Raw genomic sequence first — 6,157 nt, 5'->3', positions numbered from 1 at the left:
CCTACTTGCAGGTTCAGTGATTTATATTTACAGATGCACAAGCAAGAGTAAACAACGGTGGGTGATTAATTTACAAGTTCTCAGCTGTGCACATGCCAGCATGCCAACAACTGAATTATTTTCTTCTGCCACAACCTTAATTAGGCAGTAGAGAAAATAAGACTTCAACAAATAATTGTGGATAATGATCAATTGGGAAGTTATGTGGACTAAAATTAATTGGTTTTTGCCACAACAAATTATACATTAGGAAAAAGTAAATGATTTTATATAGCCCTCTAGGTACTTCTCTCTCATCTAATTATTGACAAGGTCTCCAAAAATGCGTGTTTTGATTTTTTTTGAGTGAACATACCAACATAAAAAAAGTTTAAAAAGCTGGAGCCTAATGATTATTAAAGCAATTCCTTGTAACAATAGCGAGAAAGAAAAAAAAAACTTTCAGTGAACCAGCTTTCAAAACTTTATTGCACTCTGGAACTTGTTCTTTCAACAACCTTCATCTCACTAAGGTCTTGTTTTTGCAAAGAGAAGGGAACATAAAAATACAGCTCCACAATATTAATGGCTGTAATAAAATTCCCACTGTGTTTGTTTCCACAGTTTTGAGCAGAGGTGAAGGAAAATCAGAGGAAAGGAAAAAAGAAACCCACATCTGTCCTCCCATTTCTCAGATCACGCAACACATCTACCAATGTGATCCCTGTGCTTTTCAATGCCTCCAATGTGAAGATGTATCTTGTTTCTGGATTTGCCGAAGCTGTATGTAAAACTTCAGGTCACAAGACTGTTGAACAAAAGCTTGGATGATGCTCGGCTGTCTTTATCACAGTTGCACGTCGAAGCATCTGCTAAAACCTGCCTTTCCAACTGGCATGGATCCAGAAGGAAAGACAAATAAGAGCTCAGTAACTAACTACTGTATGTTTGTGTCTCAGCTGAATCCCACCGCTTCACTCCTTTCTTGTTGGTCAGTGATCATCTGTCTGCCGTAACCCTCATGCAAATAAGCACATTATGAGTGTGCCCTCAACCCCTTCGGTTCTCTGAGTTTTTCTTGATTGAGTGTGGCAGGTGGAGGAGGGGACGGATATAATGGACTCCACCAACTTTAATGAGACAAATCTCAGCTACAGGCTGACATTTTGAAATAGTCCTTGTGAATGACAGTGTCAGCAGTCACCTTTACTACAGCTTTCCGGAGAAGGGCCCTGTAATGATAGAGAGAATTAAAATGGCCTCCAAGGCGGTGTGGATAGGAGCTGCAGGATTAGGTGCAGAACCACGCCTCTTAAACAGGCTCCTCTGCCACACCCGGATGATTAAAGCTGCCGCTACGTAAGAGGCATCTGTCCCCTGCAGACTACATATTCTCGGCCCGAGACTTGATGAAGAGATTATGCTGATGTTAGATGTTGACCACTGAGAGATTTGTTGAAATGAGTTGTCCCTCATGTTAACTGCCCTTCCCGCTGGTTCAAAGTCTGCTGGCTGACAGCGACGAGCTCCACTGCCATTACAAACTTAATAAGAGCAGAAGCGAGATTGATGAGAAAAACAGAGGCATCAAGTGCTCTTTTAATTAACTCGTGTCCCATAATGTTGCCAGGACAAAGGCACTGAGCAAAGAATGAGACATTTTCTTTTCCCCACTACCCCCTTTTTTTGTTTTGTTGCCTCGCTCACCAGCAATAATGAACAGCCTTCTGGGACCCAATTACATCCAAGGCTGCATTAGGAGCTCAGCGGGCCCAGTGGAAACTTCAGCTGAGTTCGCCCTTATCCCCCCCCTGCCTCCACATGCTGTTACCCTGCTGGAGATGGCCTTCACTTGATTGAATTTTGAATGTTACACAGCCCCACACCTCACCCCTTGTTTTCTGTAGTCCTTTACGTTCAGCGGGTTTGAACCCACATGTGGTTTATGATGGAAACGGGAGGGTATGTATGCTCGTTGTTAGCTGTCCTTCACTTTATAACTGCTTTTTGTGATAGAGTGGCTTTCAAATCAGTGTGCGATGGCCAGCTGGAGCATTAATGCCTGTTTGTGTGTTGCATCCCTGTGACTAACAGCATGTTCACGGGGGGAAAAGAGATTAAAACCACTGAACTGTGATATTTTTGAACTGAATAAACAGACAGCAGGGGATGTATAAGAAAAATGAAACAAAACAAAAACTTCCCGCGAAGACGAGTACATACTTTTTGCCTCAACGATATGTTTCTTACTTTGCAACAAATACAATTATTTTAAAAATTAAATAAATATATAGTGTGTTTTATTAAAGCTTGCTCAATTTGGTACCCCACAAAATCCTGGTCTGGGAATAATGTCACACCCACTGCTAACCTTTTTGGTGCAGCAGTATACTATGTTAACATATTTGTCTCCATGTCATGCATTAAAGAACTGCCACAACATGTTTAAAAATAGAAACTACACAGAAGGTTACTAGTTGTGTCAGAAGACGGCTGGTTGGATACAATCAGAGTGAAAAAGTACAAATGTTTTCTGATGAGTAATACATGTATTTCACCTTTACCACTTAAGCATACTTGAGTTACTTTGAGGTCTGCCAATTGACAGTTTAGCTTATGAATATTCATTTTCTCTTTATTGACGCTATTTGAGTATCGAACTATATGGTCAGTGATGTCACTGACCATCCATTGCAACAAAATCTTTGAAGCTGGAAGCCCTCTTTGAAATCACTGTAATCATTCCCAAGACCAAAGTTCTCAGCAGACTGGTGTTGAGGTCTATTTTTCTTATTTATTTTGATTACTTGTCACACACTGACACAATCTGGAGCTGCAGCGTTTTTGTTTTATGCAGAAATGGGTTTTTTTCACCTTTTGAGTTGATAAAAACATTTTCCCCCCAATTAATCAGGGTAATTATGGAACTTTAGAACAACTTGGGACTAAATGAAATGATGTAAAACATTATATTTATCATCAGACTCACAATTTGCAAGTGGTATCAATTATTTTCAACTTTTAACTGTATACAACTAAAAAGTTTAAAAATCCTAATAGGAGTTGCCTATGTCATTATGTCAAAGTGTCATCTTAATCTTTGTGTCTGAGCTCTGGCCCAGTAATATTCACTACACCTGCATGACGTGTCACTAATCTGCAGGTAGTGTAGATTTCCGACACTACCTGCATATATATATTCCTATTTATTATGAGTCCATGTATTGGCAAATATCAGTTAATCCTTTGCAGGATATCAATAGCATGATATAGAAGGATAAAGATCACATCTAAACATGATATTATGGAAAGATCCAAGGTATTGAATAACAATACTTGGTAAGTTTTAGTTTTCTCGGACACTCAAAGTGTTGAATATTGACATTAATGCTGGAAGTATCTTAAATATGACTTCAACCACGAAAAGGTACCAAGTCATCTGTGTGTTAATACTAAATAAATCCATCCACAGTGCCACTAAGTCTATAACTGACCTCCTATCTCACACCATTTTAAAATTCAATTTATATTTTCTACAATCTTCTCCTGCAGGTCTGCTGCTGGTAGAAAGCAACACTTACAAATTTGTTGGGAAAACTGTGTAACATTACATAGTTGAACACTTTTATTGTAGAAATTAAGGGGGGAACTTTGTTTTACTCGTGTCCGTTTTAAAACAACAAAAATACATTTGCAGGGAATCAAATGGCAAGAATTGGGGGAGCGTTGTGGCATCCAGTCCTGCTTTCAAAGGTCCATTGTCTTATCCCAAACCAGCACTTTGTGTGTACTGTACTACCAAGCTTGATCTACTTCCCCATGGAGTGCATAGTTACTAACAGCTCATCCACTATTGCTTAGGGGTCTTATTTTGTTCTAGAAGAAAGACTTTATACTGTCAAACTCAGACATCCCAAGTGATTGAAGGCCGATGGGCATGGAACTCTCAGAGCTGCCCTCAGAGCTGCAGCGATGCCTGCTTGTGGTGGGTGGAGTGGAAGAACAAAGGCAGACTTGTTAAGGGTTTGATACCTTTATTATTCTTTTATTTTGCAGAAATTCCTTTTCTATCTGGCCAGACTCATTAAGATTTTGGCTGTTTTGACTTGTGGGCATTTTACTTTAGGAGTAGTTTCTGGGTGCTACTTAAGCATACCTTCTTTTGTAGATGTCAACATACAGAAATGCAATAATCACAATAAAGATCAATATATAAAAGATAAAAGTACAACATAGTGCTTTAAGGTACTCTGACATTAATCAGAAAAACTCAAAGTCTTCACAGAACAATTAGCCTGTGACTGTGATTTCACAGCCTTTATTCACTGTTCATTTTATGTATTTTTTTATATTACACCAATTGAACATGTTTTAGTTCTTTTCACTGATGATTGAAGGTCATTATAATACTAAAAGTAGAATCTTCTCAATCGTAGTAATTTCCAAAATGTTAGAAATGTCTGCAAAGGGCAGAGTCCCCTCAGGGATAAGGTCTTCAGAAGAAAGTTTTCCAACTCTGCAACTATAATAGCAGATAAAAAACAAAGGCTATGAGATTTTGATTCATCTGCTGCCTCTCTCCTCTTGCAATCAGCATTCCTCTTGTAGTCAAATACCTGCAAAAGAACAAGAAACATTCCAGTAACTGGATGATCAAAGATCACAAAAGGCTGTTAGAAACAAAAGATCTTCATCTGTATTTACAGATTATGATGACTCTGTTTTCTTTTACTTGCTGTTGTCGAAACTCAATTTTGTAATTTAAGCAGTAATACCAGTTTTTGTTCTGGTTGTAAGTGGATCCTCTCCCTCCAAATTTTTTATTTATTTATTTTTATTAAATATTTAATTTGAGCCCTTTCTTGAAATACCACAAATGAAAAGAACAGTCACATTGTCTTAACCAGTGCAGAAAATCTTTTCTCAGTCAGTAGTAACACAGCTTTAAATATTGTGCAAAATTTAACAAGATAATGAATGCACGTATTTGCAAAACATAACAATTAGTGAACTGAAAATGCTTCAAAGACAGTTTAAAATACTGTATTATGACTTGGTATGTTTACAGAGTTTCAATATCATTTTGGTCCATTTTTAGAGGAATACAAACTGTTTAACTGTACATGCCTGTTACAGTCTATCTCATTGCACACAAACACATCACCTGAAATTTCCAGCAGGTGTGGTGTCACTGAGGCCTGGTCGATATTCAGACACTTCAGGGAGGAAACACTGACTGTCAACAGGGGAAAAAAAGGAAAATCACAAAAATTAACAATCTTGCCAAAGTCCCCTGACTGCAAAAGGTTGTTAGGCTCCTTTTTTCGTCAAAACATTCCCTTATTACATGATTGGTTGATGGCGTTTTCATTTGGAAAACACGTCTGTAAGGAGACAGAAATTTTAACAGAATGCAAATTTGCTCTGCTTATTCTGGCTAAGCTTCAACAGCGTCCCAATCCCACTTAAGCTTCTTGTTGACCGCGTCTGCCAGCTTGCTGTACACAATTGGCTCCTCAGCCATTCTGACTGCATTGTTAATGTCTAGCCTTTTGTATGGCTCAGTTCCACCAGAAAGAAAACATCACACGTGCAAAATTATTCCACAACTCAGATAATTAGCTGAAGAAACAAACCCGATTGTGAACTGCAATATGCCTCGGTGACATTAGAACTTTTAAGCATCGCGAGAGGAAGGATTTGAATGCCAAGAGAAATGGGCTTATCAAATAAAGCTTGAAAATGTGCAGTGAATGAAATGAGTCAATCATTTTAATGTGGGATGGAAGCCCTGGGGAGAATAAATAAGCAATAGTCACATCATGCAGGGAGAACAAATGAGCATGGTACACAATTAGGCAGGGTCACATTCTGCCAGAGCTGTGAGCGTGGGATGAGCTAATAAGCTGTGTGAGGGAGTCTGTCGGCTTGTGTAAATGTACAGGAAGATAAACAGGAAGCACAAGATAAAAAAGGGGGATCCACAGCCCTCAATATTCGGATGTACAAACCAAGACAGCCAGACACACAGGCTGCAAGTCAGGTGGGACACAAAGATAAAAGTCCGAGGGGCTGGTGCAGAAGAGGTGGGCTAACAGTCGACTTGCCATCGGGGGCAAGCAGACATGCAGACAGACAGATCAGCGGGCAGGTATAACAACCAAGCAAACAAAAAGAC

General features: G+C 39.1%; 1 long non-coding RNA gene across 3 annotated transcripts in view; it reads right to left on the bottom strand.

Annotated features, from left to right (window-relative positions):
- Nucleotides 1-3,990: 3,990 nt before the first annotated feature.
- The window catches only part of LOC111608382, a 56,646-nt gene continuing 54,479 nt past the window's right edge, over nucleotides 3,991-6,157 (bottom strand). For all 3 annotated transcript variants that reach the window (XR_002752638.1, XR_002752636.1, XR_002752637.1), the window contains 2 exons: nucleotides 5,144-5,215; nucleotides 3,991-4,595 (listed from right to left, as the gene is read on the bottom strand). This is a non-coding gene — a long non-coding RNA (uncharacterized LOC111608382). The remainder of the gene's footprint in view (nucleotides 4,596-5,143; nucleotides 5,216-6,157) is intronic.

The sequence above is a fragment of the Xiphophorus maculatus genome, chromosome 4 (genome assembly GCF_002775205.1).
Source record: "Xiphophorus maculatus strain JP 163 A chromosome 4, X_maculatus-5.0-male, whole genome shotgun sequence".
In the NCBI taxonomy this organism is placed as follows: Eukaryota; Metazoa; Chordata; class Actinopteri; order Cyprinodontiformes; family Poeciliidae; genus Xiphophorus; species Xiphophorus maculatus.
The sequence above is the reverse complement of the archived record's forward strand: the minus strand, read 5'-3'. Positions and strand labels throughout refer to the sequence as shown.